Source organism: Ovis canadensis, chromosome 18 (assembly GCF_042477335.2).
Source record: "Ovis canadensis isolate MfBH-ARS-UI-01 breed Bighorn chromosome 18, ARS-UI_OviCan_v2, whole genome shotgun sequence".
Taxonomy (NCBI): Eukaryota; Metazoa; Chordata; class Mammalia; order Artiodactyla; family Bovidae; genus Ovis; species Ovis canadensis.
The window spans coordinates 83800820-83822358 of record NC_091262.1 but is presented as its reverse complement, the minus strand read 5'-3'; the positions used below and the strand labels follow the sequence as shown (position 1 = coordinate 83822358).

General features: G+C 48.9%; 1 long non-coding RNA gene and 1 pseudogene across 1 annotated transcript; both read left to right on the top strand.

Moving 5' to 3' along the window:
- Window positions 1–12137: 12137 nt before the first annotated feature.
- Window positions 12138–12633, top strand: LOC138423858 (uncharacterized). Its single transcript, XR_011250478.1, has 2 exons — window positions 12138–12251; window positions 12334–12633. It is a non-coding gene; the product is annotated as an uncharacterized lncRNA (long non-coding RNA).
- Window positions 12634–14278: 1645 nt separating this feature from the next.
- LOC138423436 (histone H3.3A-like) lies at window positions 14279–20882 on the top strand (annotated as a pseudogene).
- The last annotated feature ends 657 nt before the right edge of the window (window positions 20883–21539 follow it).

Genomic DNA, 21539 nt, shown 5'->3' with positions numbered 1-21539 from the left:
GACACAATGAAGCAGGGCAAAGGCTAGTAGATTCTGCCAAGGGAACGCACTGGACATAGCAAACGCCCTCTTCCAACAACAGAAGAGAAGACTCTACACATGGACGTCACCAGATGGCCAACACCAAAATCACATTGATTGTATTCTTTGCAGCCAAAGATGGAGAAGCTCTCTACAGTCAGCAAAAACAAGACCAGGAGCTGACTGTGGCTCAGATCATGAACACCTTATTGCCAAATTCAGGCTTAACTTGAAGAAACTAGGGAAAACCACTAGACCATTCAGGCATGACCTAAATCAAATCCCTTAGGATTATACAGTGGAAGTGAGAAATAGATTTAAGGGGCTAGATCTGCTCGAGTGCCTGATGGACAATGGACGGAGGTTTGTGACAAAGTACAGGAGACAGGGAGCAACACCATCCCCAAGAAAAATAAATGAAAAAAGCGAAATGGCTGTCTGACCAGACCTTACAAATGGCTGTGAAAGGCAGAGATGGAAAAAGCAAAGGAGAAAAGGAAAGATATACCCACTTGAAGGCAGAGTTTCAAAGAATAGCAAGGAGAGATAAAGCCTTCCCCAGCGATCAATGCAAAGAATTAGAGGAAAACAACACAATGGGAAAGACTAGAGATTTGTTCAAGAAAATTAGCGCTACCAAGATGAGCTCAAGAAAGGACAGAATGGTATGGACCTAACACAAGCAGAAGAGGTGGCAAGAATACAAAGGGCTCTACCAAAAAGATCTTCCTGACCCAGATAATCATGATGATGTGGTCACTCACCTAGAGCCAGACATCCTGGCATGTAAACTCAAGTGGGCCTTAGGAAGTATCACTATGAACAAAGTTAGTGGAGGTGATGGAATTCCAGTTGAGCTAATTCAAATCCTAGAAGATGATGCTGTGAAAGTTTGCACTCAAGATGACAGCAAATTTGGAAACTTCAGCAGGGGCCACAGGGCTGGAAACGTCTGTTTTCATTCCAATCCATAAGAGGGGCAATGCCAAACAATGATCAGAACACCACACAGTAGCATTCATCTCAAACACTAGCAAAGTAATGCTCAAATCCTCTAAGTAGGCTTGAAAAATATGTGAACTGAGAACTTTCAGATCATCAAGCTGATTTTAGAAATGGCAGAGGAACCAGAGATCAAATTGCCAACATCTGCTGGATCATCAAAAAAGCAAGAGAGTTCCAGAAAAACATCTATTTCTGCTTTATTGACTATGCCAAAGCCTTTAACGGTGTGGATCACAATAAATGTGGAAAATTCTTTAAGAGATGGCAATACCAGACCACCTGACCTGCCTCTTGAGAACTCTGTATGCAGGTCAGAAAGCAACAGTTAGAACTGCACATGGAACAGACTCGTTTCAAATAGGAAAAGGAGTGCATCAAGGCTGTATATTGTCACCCTGCTTATTTAACTTATATACAGAGGACATCATGAGAAATGCTGGGCTGGATGAAGCACAAGATGGAATCAAGTTTGTGGGGAGAAATATTGATAGCTTCAGATATGCAGATGACACCACACTTTTGGCAGAAAGTGAAGAAGAACTAAAAAGCCTCTTGATGAAAGTGAAAGAGGAGATTGGAAAAGTTGGCTTCAAACTCAACATTCAGAAAACTAAGGTCATGGCATCTGGCCCCATCACTTCATGGCAAACAGACGGGGAAACAGTGGAAGCAGGGAGAGACGTTATCTTGGGGGTTCCAAACCCAAGGCAGATGGTGACTGCATCCCTGAAATAAAAAGACGCTTACTCCTTGGAAGAAAAGTTATGACCAAACAAGACAGCATTTTAAACGACGGTCCATCTAGTCAAGGCTATGGTGTTTCCAGTAGCCATGTGTGGATGTGAGCGTTGGACTGCAGAGAAATCGGAGCCCCGAAGAAATGATGCTTTTGAACTGTGATGTTGGAGAAGACTCTTGAGAGTCCCTTGAACTGCAAAAGGATCCACCTAGTCCATCCTGAAGGAAATCAATCCTGAATATTCATTGGAAGGACTGAAGTTGAAGCTGAAACTCCAATACTTTGGCCACCTGATGCTAAGAGCTGACTCATTTCAAGAGACCCTGAGGCTGGGAAAGATTGAAGGTGAGAGGAGAAAGCGACGACAGAGGATGAGATGGTTGGATGGCATCAGTGACTCCATGCGCTTGAGTTTGGGTAAACCCCAGGAGCTGCTGATGTGACGTTGGTGACGCCAGGGAGGCCTGGCGTGCTGTGGTCCATGGGGTTGCAAAGAGTCCGACACGACTGAGTGACAGAACTGAACTGAAATATTCACATGATAAAATAATATCTGTATGAAAAGACAGGGCCTTCCTGTAATGTGTCTTCAGTCCTCTCCCTAGATGAAGTGATGTCAGTGGAGCTCATAAACCAAGTGCTCCCCGAACCAAATTCTAACACTGAGTGAGCTGAAGGGAAGAGACTTCACAGGGGCCCAGAGAGACCACAGGGATGGTGGCCACACTCCATCCCCCACTTACAAGGACAGGGCTAGTCCACATGGAAATTCCTCCTCCTGCTCCAGGGTACAGTCCACCCCTGGGTTGAGGGAGCTCACATCCCTCCTCCCACAGGGCTGAGGTGTCAGGGAAGGCAGGGTTGTGGTGCAGAAGATGGGGCTGTGGGTCTTCTCTTCTGCCTGGGGACAGCTCCCCAGGGAGAGGGGCTCAGTGCAGACCTGGGTCTGTGGGGATGGCTGTGACTGCGGGTCACTGACAGGGACTGACACTCCTTCCCAGGTGTCCAGTCCCAGTTGCACAGCAGGGCCAGTGAACGAGCTAGCCAGCGGTCAGCAGCGTAAGTGCATGCTGGACTCAGACCACAGAGGTGTATAAACACAGAGCCAGGGAAGAAACCCCTCGGTGGTGATAACTGAACTGACACCTGTCTCACAGCATCAGCCATAGTCCTCTCCATGGAGACGCAGCGGGACCTCCATGCCAGCCTGATAGAAGCTGAGTCTGCTGACACCACGCAGAGACACAGGAAGATGGAAAGTTTGTGTCGTCTGTGTTCCTGCATCTATGTCTGTGGTGTCCTCAGACTCAGCTTCGACGTCAACCTGGGGCGGGGGTCCCACTGAATTTCCCGGAGAAAACTATGAATAACGCCGAGTGTGCAGTCAGCGCTCTGAGCACCACGAGGGGCATTCCTCCCCTCACTAACTCACAGGCTCTCGTAGGTGCAGTAGCTTCTGTCATTTGGGTGGTTTTACGTCAGATAGACGACACATACTAAAGGAAGGCTTCTGCTCTATAAGCAATTCCTACTTGACATCCTCAGCTCTTTTCAAGGTATGAGCCACCAGAGGTTATAAGAGGACAAGTCTTTCAAAGAGAGAGCACAATACATCTACGGAATACACAGAATATCCCTGATGAATAAAGAAGCCATCGTGAGCACCGTCTTGGTGTTCAGCCATGCCTCCTGACTGTCTCAGGGAACAAACACTACCTTTAGCTCATGGAACTTAGTGATTTTAAATCACTTTTGTCCTAAGGTATGCATGCCAGTCACTTCACTGGTCTGAGAAAGTGAAAGCTGCTCAGTTGTATCCAACTCTTTGTGGCCCCGTGGACGATACAGTCCATGGGATTCTCCAAGGAAGAATACCGGAGTGAGTAGCATTTCCCTTCTCCGGGGGATCTTCCCAACCCAGGGATCAAACCCAGGTCTCCCAAACTGCAGGCAGATTCTTCACCAGCTGAGCCACAACGGAAGCCCAAGTGTACTGGAGTGGGTAGCCTATCCCTTCTCCAGCAGATCTTCCAATCCCAGGAATCAACTCCTACATTGCAGGATGATTCTTTACCACTGACCTATGAGTTCAGTCGCTCGATAATGGCTGACGCTTCACAACCCCACGGACTGCAGCATGCCAGACTTCCTGGTCCATCTCCAACTCCCAGAACTTGCTCAAGCTTATGACCATGAGTCATACTACCATCTCATCCTCTGTCATCCCCTTTTCTTTCTTTTTTTCATCTTTCCCAGCATCAGGGTCTTTTCCAATGAGCCAGTTCTTCAAATGAGATGGCAGAAGTATTGGAGCTTCAGCTTCAACATCAGTCCTTCCAATGAATATTCAGGACTGATTTCCTTTAGGATGGACTGGTTGGAGTCGCAGTCCAAGAGACTCTCAAAAGTTTTCTCCAACACCACAGTTCAAAAGCATCAATACTTCAGTGCTCAGCACTCTTCATGGGCCAATTCTCACATCCATACATGACTACTGGAAAAACCACCACTTTACTAGATGGAATTTGGCCAGCAAATAAAGTCTCTGCTTTATAATACGCTCTCTAGGTTGATCATAGCTTTTCTTCCAAGGAGCATGCTATCAGAGAAGCTTGAACTGATCTATGGGGGAAGCCCAAACAATGAAAAAAATCACAAGCTAATGAAACAAGGAGCCCAGAGGTGGGTGGTCCCAGATTTGGGGAAGTCAGCAGTTCATGTACCGGAGAGAATGAACAACCTTCCACATGGCACACCCACATGCCAGCCCCTCCCCCAGCTGAACCATCTCATGCATGGACGTGATGACTGCATTCCCTGGTCACATGGGGACATGGAAAGGGGCTGACAGAAGAGGGACTGCTCCTCTGAAATTACCTCAGGAACCAGGAATCCCCGTGAGGTGCTTTGTCCTGCCTTCTGACTAAAACTGGGTCACCAGGATGTAGTAATCTCCTCACCACGGTGCTTTCTGAATTCCAGCCTCTTGGAAGAGCTTTGGAATCTGAGCCTAAAATAGTGCCTGCTGCGCCCTGCATCCCTGTCTCTCTATGTTAGTCGAGTCTGCCAGGCTCCTCTGACTCTTAGCGACATTCGATTCCTCCTTCAACTCACAGGTCAAGGACAACCTCAGCTGGTACCTGCTGGCTTTGCATCAAAAGGTAGTGTGTGTGGGAACTGTCATTTCCATCATTAAAGCAAGGAAATTCTAAATGCCAAAAGGTTCCCTGGACCTAACAGAGTCCTAACAGTGCAGGGCAATCCCCAGCACAAAACCAGAGAGGTGGACAACCACAGTCCAGCTGAGACCTCCCCATGGATGCGAAGCTTCTGGAGAATCACCTTCAGGGTAATTAAAACCAATTCCTGCAGGACCAGCAATAACCAGTGTGAGGATGAGAGATCCTGGGGCCACACTCCACAGCTGGTGGGATATAACTCCAGAAATATCCAGGTCTTCAAGGTGAATAATCACATTTATCCCTTCAGGACACCTGACGGACGAGGGGGAGGCCAACGCTGAGAAATGTTAACACTTACCCAGAAGTTTCATCAGGGAGACCCTCCATGGAAGAGCTCTTCCCCCAGCTCCTCCTGGGAGGTGAACAGAAACTCTTGTCTACTGCAGACCTACGGAGGGGGCAGACCTCATGGCTAAGAGAGGGGTCTGGACCAGCACACTGCAGCCCCGGAGGGAGTAGAAGGAGGGTGTGCCAATGAGGGAGACCCTGGCGATGCTCACAGCCCAGACCCAGCTCCCCTGAGTCATGGGTGTTCAGCCTCAACAATGCAGGAAGCCCCTAACCACAGGTGACCCCCAGGGACCTGGCAGAGCTTCAGTGTGCAGCCTCTTTGAGGAGGAGAAGCTAGTGTGCAGAGACCACAGCCAGACAACATCCAGGAGGCAGGGCGCTGAGGCTCTGGTACCCACGGCTGGAGACCAGGCTTGGAGCCCCTCACTGCTGGCCTCAGACCCGCTCTCTCCTGCCTGACAGACTTGGCCAGAATCCCCGTCCTGCTCTTGGGTATCTGACGTGCTCAGGAATATTTACGAAGTTTCCATCAGAGACTCAGAACAGGGGTATGCAGGTTTGTCACAGGGTCCTGCTGCAGGAGGCGTGGCTGACTCTGCAGTGGGTCTGTCTCCCCACTGACGCCAGGTCCTGAGGTCCTCGCGCAGGTGGTCAGGAGGGACGGTGAGGAGCAGGATGGAGTCTGAGGATGGATGCACCCCGAGGCCGTCCTGCTGAAGAGATGTCCTGCCAGGGGCCACGCACACGGCTGGCCCAACTTCTCTGCAGGGTGCTGTTGGGACAACCCACTCCAGTGTTCCTGCCCGGAGAATCCCATGGACAGAGGAGTCTGGTGGGCTACAGTCCGTGGGGTCTCAAAACATCAGACACAACTGAGGTGACTGAGCATGCTCACCGCCCATTCCCTGAGTGAGCACTCCCTCAGGACAGCCTCACCTGAGTCAGCTGACAAGGCCTCTGCCTTATCCTCCCCCGACATCTCAGGTGTCTCCTCTCACAGGTGGGGGCACTAGGAGCCCCTCAGGCATTGATGCTTTGAGGTGTCAGGGGCGACTGCACTGGTTTCCCACAAGAGGGCTCGTCTGGACCTTCCTGTGGGGCCCCTGCAAGGTCCAGGTGCTGCAAGAACAGGTGAGCCCAGGAGTGAATGGTAGGTGGTTGGGCATCGAGCCCCATGCTTCTGCGTGCCGCTATCCTGTGACATGATGTGAGCCCACGGGACTCCAGGAGGTGAAGGCGCCCCACGTCCTCGAGAGCCTCTGGACTCACTGTGAGTGTCAACTGCATCAGTGCACCTGCAGCCCCAGGGAGGCGACGTCCAGGTGTTCTCACAAGCTCCTTCCTTGGGGTCTCTCTACAGAGTGTGTGTGTTTATTGAGGCTATTTCTAGAGATGGTTAAAAGAACATGCTGTCTCTAGAAGAACACTCTGAAGGTAGAAACAGCCACTTGATACCAGACTAGAAACACTGCTAGGATCTCCCTGTGCGCCCAGGCAGGGGCTGCCCAGGACCCCAGTGCAGGGCTGCTGCCCAGGAGCATGTGGGGAGGGGGCTGGGGAGACCCAGAGAGGGAGTCTTTTCTTTCCACTGAAAACCATAACTGGCAGGACAAGGACTGGTGACGTTTAATATTGGGGCCTGTTGGGAATACACAGCTCAGTGAGGCCATGAGAAGCACATGTGTGTATGCCTGTGAGTGTGTGTGCGAGTGTGAGTCAGTGTGCATGTGAGTGTGTGGGTGCATATGTGTGTGCATGTCCGTGTGTGTATATATGAGTGAGTGTGGGTGTGTGTGCATGTGAGTGTGTATGTAAGTATGAGGCTGTGTATGTGTTTATCTGAGTGTGTGAATGGGTGTGGCTGGGTTTGTGTGTTTATTTGTTATTGTGAAAGTGTGTGTGAGTGTTTGTGTCTGTATATCTGTGTGACAGGGGGGTGTGTGTGACAGGTGTGTGTTTGACATGTATGTGTGTGTCTGTATGCCTGTGTGACATTGTTGGTGTGCTAGGTGTGTGTGTGTGACAGCTGAGTGTGTGCATGAAACGTGTGTGTGTAATGTGTGTGTGTGAGACACGTGTGTGCGTGACAGGTGGGTATGTGTGACTGGTGTATATGTGTATGTGTATCATAGCTGTGTGCGTGTGTGAGAGGTATGTGTGTAACAGGTGTGTGTGCGTGAGACAGGTGTGTGTGTAACAGCTGTGTGTGTGTAACCAGTGTGTGTGTTTGTTACAGGTGTGTGTGTGACAAGTGTGTGTGTGTGTGTGACATTTGTGTGTGTGACTGGTGCGTGGTATGTGTCACAGGTTGTATGTGTGTTGTGACAGGTGTTTGTGTATGTTTGTGTGACAGGTGTGTGTTAGTGTAACACTTTTGTGTGTGTGACAGGTGTGTCTGTGTGTGTGTGACAGGTGTGTGTGTGTGTAACAGGTGTGTATGAGTATATGTGTGACAGGCGTGTGTAATGGGTGTGTGTGAGAGAGGTGTGTGTGTGTAACGGGTGTGTGTGAGAGAGATGTGTGTGTGTGACCAGTGTGTGTGTGTGACAAGTGTGTGTGTTTGTGTGTGTGTGTGAAAGGTGTGTGTGTGAGAGAGGTGTGTGTTTGTGTGTGTGTGTGTGTGTGTGTGTATGAGGTGTGTATCTGTGAATACGCAGTGGTGGCTGACTTTGGGAAACCTACTGATTAGAGGTGAAGATGTCTCTGTGGCACTAAAGGCTGGTTCATGATGGGGACTGTGTCCTGTGGGACGCACCCCTCAGTGGAAGAGATCTGTGTACACAGGGGTCAGGGACCTGGCAGGCACACACGTCCTGAAACAAGGATGAGGACACAGACACCCGCCCACTGAGCGTGGCCATGGGTCACAAGACCCCTCCTTCCTGATATCGCCCATGTATTGACTGTAAAGTCTTCAGCCTCTAGAACATGCAGATGACCTGAGGTGTCCTGGGATAAATACAGATATTCTGAGCCCGGGAACATCACCGCCAGCAACACCGGCTCTGCACAGCAGTTCTGGGAGCACAGCCCTGTCCAGGGACTGGAGCTGGAGAGCCCTCCTCCTGGTGGCTTTGGCTCCAGATCGGGGTCCTCCTGGTTCTGGGGTGAAGGAAGGGACAGGGTCCAGTCGAGCGGGTTCAGGCACTACTGTCCCCTGTCCACAGGTGTGCACTCCAGGTGCAGCTGGTGCTCTTGGGGCTGAGCTGAGGAAGCCTGGGGATCAGTGAAGGGGTCCTGCGAGGCTTCTGATACACCTTCACCGACTACTACAGGCACTGGGTGCGACAAGCCCCTCAACAAGGGCTTGAATGGATGGACAGATGGACAGCAAGGATGGTGGAACAAAGTATGCACAGCAGTTCCAGAGCAGAGTCACGCTGGCTGCAGACACGTCCACCGGCACCGCCTACATGGAGCTGAGCAGTCCGAGGTCTGAGGACACGGCTGTTTATTACTGTGTGAGACACACAGTGTGAAAACCCACATCCCGAGGGTGTCAGAAACCCTGAGGGGCAGGGCGGCTGTGCTGGGAGAGGAGAGAGAGAAATGATGGTTTTCCTGACTTCTCGTCACCAAGAGTCTGGAATCTGAGAGATCAGATCATGCTCTCCTGGGACACTGGTGCTTTTGAGCAAGATCTCAAGATAACAAATATATGAAAGAAAGATGCGAGGTAAAGAGTTCCCTCCAAAGGGCTAGGGATTTTTATCCCTTTCTTAGCAGGGGTATTGAGAACTTCATTGTTCTTGGGAATGTTAGGTGAGGCATTATCTGGGAATACCTGGTTAATGTCAAGGATGGGATTCTTGTTCTGTAGAGTCTCCTGGCAAGTCCTCTGGCTCATTCTTCAGTTTTCAAAGTGGCATCGTCCTTGGGGGATCCCAAGGGTGAGTTTCTATTTCCCAGTCTCTGCCAAGCAGCCCACACATAGCATCTGGTCAGACAGCCACGAGCAGGGCTACAGAGTCGGGGTCGACAGGCACACAGGCCCCTCAGTCTGTGGCGGCACATGGTTCCTCCCAGGGACCGCGGCCTGCAGTGCCCTGTCCCCAGGGGCAGTGCTTGTGGTCACCGCATATAGGGAGCCCTGTGGGAGACACTGGCTGCTGTGAGGCTCACGTCCTAGCTGGTATCACTCTGCGGGTCATGGTGTCAACTTCCCACACGTGTGTGGCTCAAATCAACGCACACACATTCCCTTTCCAGCCACAGTTCAGAGTCTGATATCAGTTTCACTGGATTGGAATCCAGATGCGGCAGGACCACAGTCCCAAGGCTCTCAGGGTCTGAATGGATCTGAGCTCCCAGAATTCAGGTTTGGAATTCCTGTGCACCTAGGATAATGAGGTGAGCATCGCGGTCTTTGGCAGATGCTTAGATCATGAGAGGAGAGTCCTCATAATTTGGGTTGGAGTCTTTTTAAGAGTCCCCAGAGAACACGCTTGTCTCTGTCCACCAGGTAAGGACCCAGCAGGAAGGTGGTGATGTGAGCCCTGAGGGGAGCCTCATCAGAAGGCAGCCTCACTGGTGTCCTGACCTGGGGCTACCAGCCACTAGGACTGTGGGAAATAAAGGGTTGCTTACAGACCAACCACCTGAGCGCCTGTTATGCACTCTGAGAGGATACAGTCAGGGACAATCTGCTTCTTTGCCCTGTCCAGTCTAGGGCTTCACACCCGCATCCCTGGCTCTCAGCCACTTCCTTCATCTGCACAGCCCAGCAAAGCACCTTCCATCCGTGGTCACTTCTCCCAGGGCTGATGCCCTTGGCCTCCCTCTGATGAACACATTTGCGGTTTCAACTGGAGCCACATGATAATCCAGGAAAATCAGACCTCTAAATTAGTCACATTCTCCAAAGTCCCTTATGCTATGTCAGATGACATTCAGAGACTCAATGAATGATTCACACAAACACAGTCCACCTTCAGCCCTGCAAATACATCCTTCCTACAGGTCCAGTACACTTAGCAAATCCCAGAAAACCTCCAAACTGTCAACCTGCGAATTCACACTAAATCATAAGGTCAGTTATAATAAAGATTATAGAGCAAAGTTGGCCTAAATACCATCACCTCCAAGTCCCAAATCTAGTCCTATAACTCAGCTATGCATGAGGATTTGTGTTCTAAAATACAACGCTAAGGCAGGCATATCTCAGCTGCAAGGAGCTTCATTCCGTGTGAGTCAGAAAGGACCCTGGTCCCAGGTGCACGCGTGCGCAGGGCTACAGCTGTGTCTGACTCTTTGCGACCCTGTGGACTATAGCCGGCCAAGCTCCTTCTCCATGGGCTTCTCCAGGCCAAGAATACTGGAGTGGGTCGGTATTTCCTCCTCCAGGGGATCTTCCCGACCCAGGGACTGAACCCAAATCTCCTGCATTTCTTTCACTGCAAGCAGGTTCTTCACTGCTGAGCCACCAGGGAGGCCCCCTGGCCCCGACAGTGTTTAAACCCATCCATGCGAACCTACTAAGTGCAAGGTCTGGGAATAGTCTTCTCCGGCTCCTCTTGCAGCCTCTTGACCACGTTGCAGAGCATCAGGGACAAGGGACCCCACACACTCTGAGGCAGAGTGAGGTGGGGCCTCTGCCCAGAGCACTTTCAGGGGTCGGGAAACTGGATCTGGCACAGAAGACATGCTGGTGCGCAACTGCTGGGGCCAAAGCCAGACCGGGAAGGGCTTTTCATAGACAGTAGGTTCTAACTCAGTCAGTGTACAGGTCAGCTCCCCGTGCCGAGGAAGAGCTGACCTGCGCCAGACCCGAAGGGGTGACGTCTCAGGGCAGGAGAAGCCCAGGGTCACAGGGACAGGGCGTCAGTCAGAGTGGGGACACACACTGGTCTTTTCTGGCTCCAGGAGCCAGAAACAGAGCTGATGACACTGACGACAGCACTCTCCTCCCCAGGAAACCCGCTGTAAATCCACACACGCTGTGACGGTCGTCAGCCCCAGTCTACATCCTCACACCCAGAAATGCAGGTGTGAGGCCACAGCCTCAGGTCACAGGGAGACGGGGGAGCGGAGCTCTAAGGGGCTCCAGGAGCTGCCTGTCCTCAGTCCTCAGTCCTCAGGAGACTTGGGGTCCTCAGTGTCCACCCTCAGGGAGAGATGCTGGGCGTCACGAGTTCCTGCAGACACTTAGCTGTGCACAGGAAAATGCAGGCTGCCGGGCAAGTCAGCGGTGCTGGGAAGACGAGCAGGTCAGCAGAAATGTCTACTTCGTCCACAAAATTAATGCTGTTTTTAATTACTATGAACTAACCTCCCCTAGAGTGATTCTTGAGGTTATTTAAGCTACTCAAGATGAACAAATAGTCAAGAAACCAAAGGAAAATATACATGCTTTGGTAATTCTGATAGACATTAAATGTTACTCAACTCCATTTGAATTCAATGTGATTATTATATGTATATTTTTCTCTGAGTTTGCATAGAGTAAGTAAACACCAGCTAATCAGAAAATAAAAAACTAAAATAAAATAAGTGTTTGTGTCTAACAAATGGCTGGTACCTGAATGTGTGCTGGGCATTTTTTGAGTAAAGGCAAACAGGTTCATGAGATTAAAGTCTCTTCCCCAAATCTGCCTTTGTTCCCCGAAAGCATTATTTTCCTGACCAGCCCTCCATCATCATTTCATCCCACAACAGTCTTCTTGTCATGGGGATAGGGACCCGAGGAGGGGCTGAGTTCTCTGAGGGCACAGTCAGCACCCCCCTCACAGGGGAGCCCCAGAGGCAGGACCTCTATTCACTGCTTTCTGCTTTTTATACAGAGGTCCCTCCCATATGCAAATATCCACTCAGGTCACAGCGTAGAAACAAAGCACCAGCTCACTTAAATTCAGGTTCCTCCTCAGGCTTGAAGAGATCTCCAGGAGTGGTGACTCTCATCTGCTCCAAAATGAACCCACTGTGGACCCTCCTCTTTGTGCTCTCAGCCCCCAGAGGTGAGTGTCTCTGGATCAGACATGGGCACGTGGGGAAGCTGCATCTGAGCCCATGGGTCACCGTGCTTCTCTCTGTCCACAGGGGTCCTGTCCCAGGTGCGGCTGCAGGAGTCGGGACCCAGCCTGGTGAAGCCCTCACAGACCCTCTCCCTCACCTGCACGGTCTCTGGATTCTCATTAACCAGCTATGGTGTAGGCTGGGTCCGCCAGGCTCCAGGAAAGGCGCTGGAGTGGCTTGGTATCATAAATAGTGGTAAAAGTACATACTATAACCCGGCCCTGAAATCCCGGCTCAGCATCACCAGGGACACCTCCAAGAGCCAAGTCTCCCTGTCACTGAGCAGCGTGACAACTGAGGACACGGCCGTGTACTACTGTGCAAGAGACACAGTGAGGGGAAGTCAGTGTGAGCCCAGACAAAAACCTCCCTGCATAGGGGCCCGTGCCCACCAGGGGGCGCTCAGGACTCAGTACAGAGCAGCGCCCAGGAGCAGGTGCAGAAGAAGCCTTGGGTGGTGGGAGGCCTGCGGGGGGGGGGGGGGGGGGGAGGGAATTCTCCTAGAGATTCTCTTTCCTCCTCATGCCCAGCAGCTGCACCAAGACCCTCTTCTGTGTCCTGGTGTTTCATTGTTATGGTTTAAGTCACTCTCAGACAACTGTGTGTTTATATCTATTTAAAATTTTCCTTGAATCAAAAGACAGCTTTATGCAAACACACACACACACACACACACACGATACTCAACAGCTAAAATTTTTTCTCCTTTATTTTTCTTCAATCTAAGGAACTCAGTAAAACACTTGACTCTCGTTAATTTCAAAACGGTTAACTCCTGAAGGAAATATAAGATATTAAAACGTTTTATTCTTTGTTTCCTTTTTGTACATGAGGAAGGAAGAGACCCAACCTCCTTCTGCCTGTGCAACTGCACACTTAGAATCTGGAGCGAGCAGTGTGAAAGGCTCTGGCGTCAGAGGTCCCAGTGCTGCACATGCGATGATTCTCGTCATTCACAGATTCTGTACTGCAAACTCACCTACACGCTCGCTTTCATTAGCGTCTTAACATAAACACTGTCACCTTGTGTCCTTATACAGACATTGACAGTATGGCCGGTTCACTGAGTCACTCAACACACACATTCCCGGTGAGGGCAATCAGGGTGATGCCATCTCGCCTCAACCTCTCTGAAGTCCACACTCATTCTGAGCTTATGTCTGGATCATTCATAAGGGGAGATACAGAGGTCCTCAGGTGGATTTGTCCGTGGGGTCAACGTGGAGCCCACCACCACGTGTCCTCTCTCCCATCACAGTGACCATCACTGGCACAGGGACAGGAAGCAGGAGCTGTGCTGGGCTCAGCCCTGAGGAAAGACCCAAGGACTGAGAGGGCGAGGGGCTGAGCTGACATGGGCACGGGGCAGGGGAGGGGCCATCAGGACGGGGACCCTGGGCTCAGAAAGGGGGACCTGCCTGGGATCTGGTTCCAAGCCTCTGGTAGACACACTGCTTTCCCTCCCTTGCTCACCACCATGAACATTCAGAAGGCGCCCATGGGGATCCTGGGGTGACCAGGGTGAGTGTGACCACAGCCTCTCTGGACTCACAGGGAAAGAGCTCCTCAGTGCACATGCCTCTTCAAGCTCCAGGGTAAAACCCACCCCTGGGCTGTGGGAGCTCAGCCCTCTCTGCTCACACAGGATGGAGGCCTCACTGAAGGCAGAGCTGCTGTGTAGAAGCTGGGGCTGTGGGGTCTTCTCCTCTGCCTGGTGCAAGTTCCCCAAGGGGAAGGGCTCAGGCATCAGACACTCATCTGTGGGGATTATTGTGCCAGCTGGTGACTGACTGGGTTTGAGTCTTCCTGTCCCCGGGTGTCCTGTCCCAGGTGAAGGTGCAGGAGTCGGGCCCTGACCTGCTGAAGCCCTCACAGACCGTCTCCCTCACATGTGCTGCCTCTGGTTACTCCATCACGTGGTTATGGAGGGAGCTGGATCCACCAGGCCCCAGGGAAGGGGCTAGAGTGGATGGGAAGCATATATTATAATGGTGACACTCACAACAGCCCCTCCATCAAGAGCCACACCTCCATCTCCAGGGACACGTCCAAGATCCAGTTCTCCCTGCAGCTGAGCTCTGTGACCTCTGTGGACACAGTTGTGTATTACTGTGCAAGAGACAGTGAGGGGTGTCAGTGTGAGCTCAGACACTAGCCACCCTCCGTGGGGCCCGGCAACCACCAGGGGGCTTGTGGACACACGAGCATAGGGCTGGGCCCAGGAGCAGGTGCCCCGGGGCTGGAGGGGATTCCTGGGAGAGCCTGTGCTTCCCTCTTCCTGCCCAGGAGCCCACCAGAGACCCTCCTCTGTGTCCTAACGTCTCACTGCTGGCCTTTATGTCACACTCGACATACTGAGGGAACCTACATGTGTTTTGCAGTTTTGATTTTCTGTTGAAGTAGGATGGATATTTACATGCATATTTAATACTCAAGATTTAAGGATAATTTCTGGGTTTATGTTTCTTCTCCTCAATGGATCTCAGCATACCCCTGAGGCCCATCCCCATTTTCTTGGTGAGTCTGATTCTTGAAATGTATGAATGTTCTGAGAAGACACAGGAGATTTTCAGTTGCTGCAATTTTTCTTGTTTTTTTTGTACATGTGGAAGGAAGAGACTCCCTCTCCTTCTTTCAGTGAAACTGCACAAACAGGTAGAATTCTGCAGTGTCCAGTGTTATAGGTGCTGGTGCAGAGAGACCCAATACTGCGTATTCAAACATCCTCAGTATTCAGATTCCTCATTTGCTAGTTCACCTTCTTTTTAGCTATTATTAGCATCATGAGACATACACCATCATTTCACGGTCATTATGGACATTTGCAATGTGGACTGTCTTTAAATCATCCAACACACGCATATTTCTACTTGAGGGCAGTCAAGTCCATTCCCTCATGTTTCATCCAATCATGTAAATCAGTCTCCTTCACGTTCACTTTACTGACATAGTTTCACATTTTAGTGCTCCTTAGTTGACAATGTTCCCCTTTAAAACGACCCCGTGTGTAGTCCTCAAGCACAGGCTAGTGTCTCTAAGCACCCATTGCTGCAAGCTAACTTTAAATAGGAAATATCTTTCTCACAAAGTTTCATTCAGGCAAGATTGGTACTTCTGGGCATGTGACCTTGACGTTGATGTCTCAAATATAAATACTATTTTTCAAAGTGGGATTCAGATCTCAATTTTTGTTACTGGAGGTAGCCTTGGAAACTTGGTTCACTTCCAAATACAGATGGTAAAATGGAGATTTATGGAGATTTATAAAGTCTGGCACTGTTTCCACTGTTTCCCCATCTATTTCCCATGAAGTGATGGGACCGGATACCATTCAGGCATGACTTAAATCCCTTACAATTATGCAGTGGAAGTGAGAAATAGATTTAAGGGACTAGATCCGACAGACAGAGTGCCTGATGAACTATGGACTGAGATTTGTGACATTGTAAGGGGACAGGGAGCAACACCATCCCCAAGAAAAAATAAATGCAAGAAAGCAAAATGGTTGTCTGAGGAGGCCTTACAAATAGCTGTGAAAAGAAGAGATGCCAAAGCAAAGGGAAATGGGAAGATATCCCCATTTGAATGCAGAGTTTCAAGGAATAGCAAGGAGAGAGAAGAAAGCTTTCCTCAGAGATCAATGCAAAGAATTAGAGGAAAACAGTAGAATGGGAAAGACTAGAGATCTGTTCAAGAAAACTAGTGATACCAAGGGAACATTCCATGCAAAGATGGGCTCAAGAAGGACAGAAATGATATTAAGAAGCAAAAGATATTAAGAAGAGGTGGCAAGAATACAAAGAACTGTACAAAAAAGGTCTTCACGACCCAGATAATCACGATGGTATAATCACTCATCTAGAGCCAGACATCCTAGAAAGGGAAGTCAAGCGGGCCTTAGGAAGCATCACTAGGAACAAAGCTGGTGGAGGTGATGGAATTCCAGCTGAGCTATTTCAAATCCTAAAAGATGGTGCTGTGAAAGTTTGCACTCAAGATGACAGCAAATTTGGAAAATTCAGCAGGGGCCACAGGACTGGAAAACTCAGTTTTCATTCCAGTCCCCAAGAAAGGCAAAGAATGTCAAAGAATGCCAAAGAATGCATTCATCTCAAATGCTAGCAAAGTAATGCTCAAAATTCTCCAAGTAGGCTTGAACAATACGTGAACCGAGATTTTCCAGATCTTCAAGTTGGTTTTAGAAAAGGCAGAGGACCAGAGATCAAATTGCCAACATCTGCTGGATCATCAAAAAAGCAAGAGAGATCCAGAAAAAATCTATTTCTGCTTTATTGACTATGCCAAAGCCTTTAACTGTGTGGGTCACAATAAACTGTGGAAAATTCTGAAAGAGATGGGAATACCAGACCACCTGTCCTGTCTCTTGAGAAATCTGTATGAAGGTCAGAAAGCAACAGTTAGAACTGGACATGGAACATACTGGTTCCAAATAGGGAAAGGAGGCCGTCAAGGCTGTATATTGTCACCCTGCTTATTTAACTTATACAGAGGACATCATGAGAAACACTGGGCTGGATGAAGCACAAGCTGGAATCAAGATTGCCGAAAGAAATATTGATAACCACAGATATGCAGATGACACAACCCTTACGGCAGAAAGTGAAGAAGAACTAAGAAGCCTCTTGATGAAAGTGAAAGAGGAGAGTGAAAAGTTGGCATAAAACTCAATAATCAGAAAACTAAGGTCATGGCATCTGGACCCATCACTTCATGGCAAATAAATGGGGAAACAGGGGAAGCAGTGAGAGACTTTATTCTGGGGGCTCCAAACCCACTGCAGATGGTGACTGCATCCATGAAATAAAAAGACGCTTCCCCCTTGGAAGAAAAGTTATGACCGCGGGGCGGTCCTAAGATGGCGGAGGAATAGGACGGGGAGCCCACTTTCTCCCTCACAAATTCATGAAAAGAACATTTCAACGCTGAGTAAATTCCACAGAACAACTTCTTAATGCTGGCAGAGGACATCAGGCACCCAGAAAAGCAGATGATTGTCTTCAAAAACAGGTAGGAAAAAATATAAAAGATGAAAAAAGAGACAAAGGAGGTAGGGAGGGAGCTCCGTCCCGGGAAGGGAGTCCTGTCCCAGGAAGGGAGTCTTAAGAAGAGAGAAGTTTCCAAACACCAGGAAACACTCTCGCTGCCAAGTCTGTGGCGAGCCTTGGAAGCACAGTGGGTCACATAACTGGGAAGAAAAATCAATAAATAATTAAAACCAACAGATTATGAGCCCAACGGTAACTCCCCCAGTGGAGAAGCAGCGCAGACGCCTGCATCCACCACTAGCAAGCGGGGGCTGGGCAGGGAGGCTCGGGCTGAAGTGCTTTTTAAGAATCGGGCCGGAATGCCGCGAGCATAACCAGAGCGAACTAACTTGGGCGAGCAAACCAGACTGTGGGATAGCTACCACATGAAAAGCTCTAAGATAAGACACCACCAGGACCGCGCACAGAACAAAGGACGGAACAGAAACAGCCGGCTGCAGACCATCCCCCTCTGGTGACAGGCAGCCAGAGCCGTAAGGGCTGGAAGGGGACAATCACAACCCTAGAGAGACATCATCTACCAAACTGCAAGCAGGCTTTTCTGCTAACTAAGACTTCTTGGGGTTCTGGACAGTCACCATCTGCCTGAGAAGGGACGCCAGCGGTACACCCAGAAAACTGAGCAGCAGGGCCGGGAAAGGTGATAAGTCGCAGGGACCGTGCTCACCAAACACCTGAGCTACTCGATCCTGGGAAGGGCACAAAACGCAGGCCCAACCAAATCTGCGCCTCTGAGGGCTACCTGAGAGCCCAGCCTGAGCGGCTTAGACCAGGGAGGTGCATGCAGCCTTGGGCCAGCCTCAGACGGTTCCCGGCAGAGCAACGCAGAGCCTGAGCGGTGTGCGCCGTGTGCAGGGGCAGGCCCAGCGGGGCTGAGACACTGCGATCACACGCCAGGCTTATTTGTGTGCAGCATCCCTCCCTCCCCACAGCCCGACTCAACAAGTGAGCCCTACAACAACAACAAAAAAGTGTCCACCACCGCCCCCTTGTGTCAGGGTGGATATCAGACACTGAAGAGACCAGCAAACAGAAGAAGCTAAACAGAGGGAACTGCCTTGGACGGGACCCCACACTGCCCACAACACCAGAGAAACTCCCAGATAGATCTTTACCATTTTTACGACCATTCTCTTTTTTCTTTTTCGTTGATGTTGTTTGATTGTTTTTTCTTTTCTTTTTCTTCTTCTTTTTTTTTAACTTTTTAAATTTTTAGGTCCTCTGTTTCTCCTTTAATTTTAATTTTTATAACCTACTATTACTTTTCAAAAAAAAGACCTTACTTCTAAGGCAAACACTGTTTATATACATTTTTTGTGGTTGGTGTTGTGTTTTAATAATTCTCATGACTTTCTTTTTCTGTCTTCTTCTTCTTCTTCTTTTCTTTAATATTGTATTTTTGAAAAACCAACCTCTACTCTAGATTTTTCATCTTTGCTTTTTGGTATTTGTTGTCAATTTTGTACATTTAAAAACCCAATCTTCAGTACCCAATTTTACCTGAGAGTGAGATTACTGGCTTGACCATCTCTCCTCCTTTGGACTCTCCTTTTTCTCCACCAGGAGGCCTCTGTCTCCTCCCTCCCCCTTCTCTTCTCTACCCAACTCTGTGAATCTCTGTGTGTTCCAGATGGTAGAGAACACTTAAGGAACTGGTTACTGGCCGGATCGCTCTCTCTCCTTTTCATTCCCCTCTTTTACCCTCCTGGCCACCTCTGTCTACTTCCTCCCTCTCCTCTTCCCTGTATAACTCCGTGAACATCTCTGAGCGGTCCAGACTGTGGAGCACCCATACGGACGTGATTACTGGCTAGCTTGCTCTCTCCTCTTTTGATCCCACCTCATCTCATTCCAGTCACCTCTAACTATCTCCTCCCTCTTCTCTTCTCCATGTAACTCAGTGAACCTCTCTGGGTGTCCCTCAATGTGGAGAAACTTTTCATCTTTAACCTAGATGTTTTATCATCAGTGCTGTATAGATGGAGAAGTCTTGAGGCTACTGTAAAAATAAAACTGAAAGCCAGAAGCAGGAGGCTTAAGTCCAAATCCTGAGAACATCAGAGAACTCCTGACTCCAGGGAACATTAATCGATAGGAGCTCATCAAACACCTCCATACCTACACTGAAACCAAGCACCACCCAAGGGCCAACAAGTTCCAGAGCAAGACATACCACGCAAATTCTCCAGCAACACAGGAACACACCCCTGAGCTTCAATATACAGGCAGCTCTAAGTTACTCCAAAACCATTGATGTCTCATAACTCATTACTGGACACTTCATTGCACTCCAGAGAGAAGAATCCAGCTCCTCCCACCAGAACTCTGACACAAGCTTCCCTAACCAAAAAACCTTGAAAAACCACGGATACAACCCTACCCGCAGTGAGGAAACTCCATAATAAAGAGAACTCCACAAATTCCCAGAATCCAGAAAGGCCACCCCAAACGCAGCAATATAACCAAGACGAAGAGACAGAGGAATACCCAGGAGGAAAAGGAACAGGAGAAATGCCCACCAAACCAAACAAAAGAGGAGGAGATAGGGAATCTAGCTGAGAAAGAATTCCAAGTAATGATAGTGAAAATGATCCAAAACCTTGAAATCAAAACGGAATAACAGTGTTCGCAGCCGCCGCCGCGCCGCCGTCGCTCTCCAACGCCAGCGCCGCCTCTAGCTCGCCAAGCTCCAGCCGAAGGAGAACGGGGGTAAGTAAGGAGGTCTCTATACCAAGGCTCGTACAAAGCAGACTGCCCGCAAATCGACCGGTGGTAAAGCACCGAGGAAGCAACTCGCTACAAAAGCCACTCGCAAGAGTGCGCCCTCTACTGGAGGGGTGAAGAAACCTCATCGTTACAGGCCTGGTACTGTGGCACTCCGTGAAATTAGACTTTATCAGAAGTCCACTGAACTTCTGATTCGCAAACTTCCCTTCCAGCGTCTGGTGCGGGAAATTGCTCAGGACTTCAAAACCGATCTGCGCTTCCAGAGTGCAGCTACTGGTGCTTTGCAGGAGGCAAGTGAGGCCTATCTGGTTGGCCTTTTTGAAGACACCAGCCTGTGTGCTATCCATGCCAAACGTGTAACAATTATGCCAAAAGACATCCAGCTAGCACGCTGCATACGTGGAGAACGTGTTTAAGAATCCACTATGATGGGAAACATTTCATTCTTTAAAAAAAAAAATCTCTTCTTCCTGTTATTGGTAGTTCTGAACGCTAGATATTTTTTTTTCCATGGGGTCAAAAGGTACCTAAGTATATGATTGCAAGTGGAAAATAGGGGACAGAAATCAGGTATTGGCAGTTTTTCCATTTTCATTTGTGTGTGAATTTTTAATATAAATGCGGGGACATGAAGCATTAGTGAAAGTCAAAATGTTTCAGTGAACAAGTTTCAGCAGTTTAACTTTAAAAAATTATAAATAAACCTGTTAAATTTTTCTGGACAATGCCAGCATTTGGATTTTTTTAAAACAAGTAAATTTCTTATTGACTGCAACTAAATGGTGTTTGTAGCATTTTGATCATGCGGTAGATTCCATCCATTCACTTTTCTAACTGAGTTGTCCTATATGCAAGCACATGTTTTTAATGTTGTCTGTCTTCTGTGCTATTCCTGTAAGTTTTCTATTAAAATACATTAAACTTAAAAAAAAAACGGAATAACAGATAAATAGCCTGGAGACAAGGATTGAGAAGATGCAAGAAAGGTTTAACAAGGTCCTAGAAGAAATTTAAAAGAGAATCAATATATAATGAATAATGCAAAAAATGAGATCAGAAACACTCTGGGGGCAACAAACAGTAGAATAATGGAGGCAGAAGATAGGATTAGTGAAATAGAAGATAGAATGGTAGAAATAAATGAATCAGAGAGGAAAAACGAAAAATGAATTAAAAGAAATGAGGACAATCTCAGAGACCTCCAGGACAATATGAAACCCTCCAACTTTCGAATCATAGGATTCCCAGAAGAAGACAGAAAGAAAGGCCATGAGAAAATACTTGAGGAGATAATAGTTGAAAACTTCCCTAAAATGGGGAAGGAAATAATCACCCAAATCCAGGAAACCCAGAGAGTCCCAAACAGGATAAACCCAAGGCGAAACACCCCAAGACACATATTATTCAAATTAACAAAGAGCAAACACAAAGAACCAA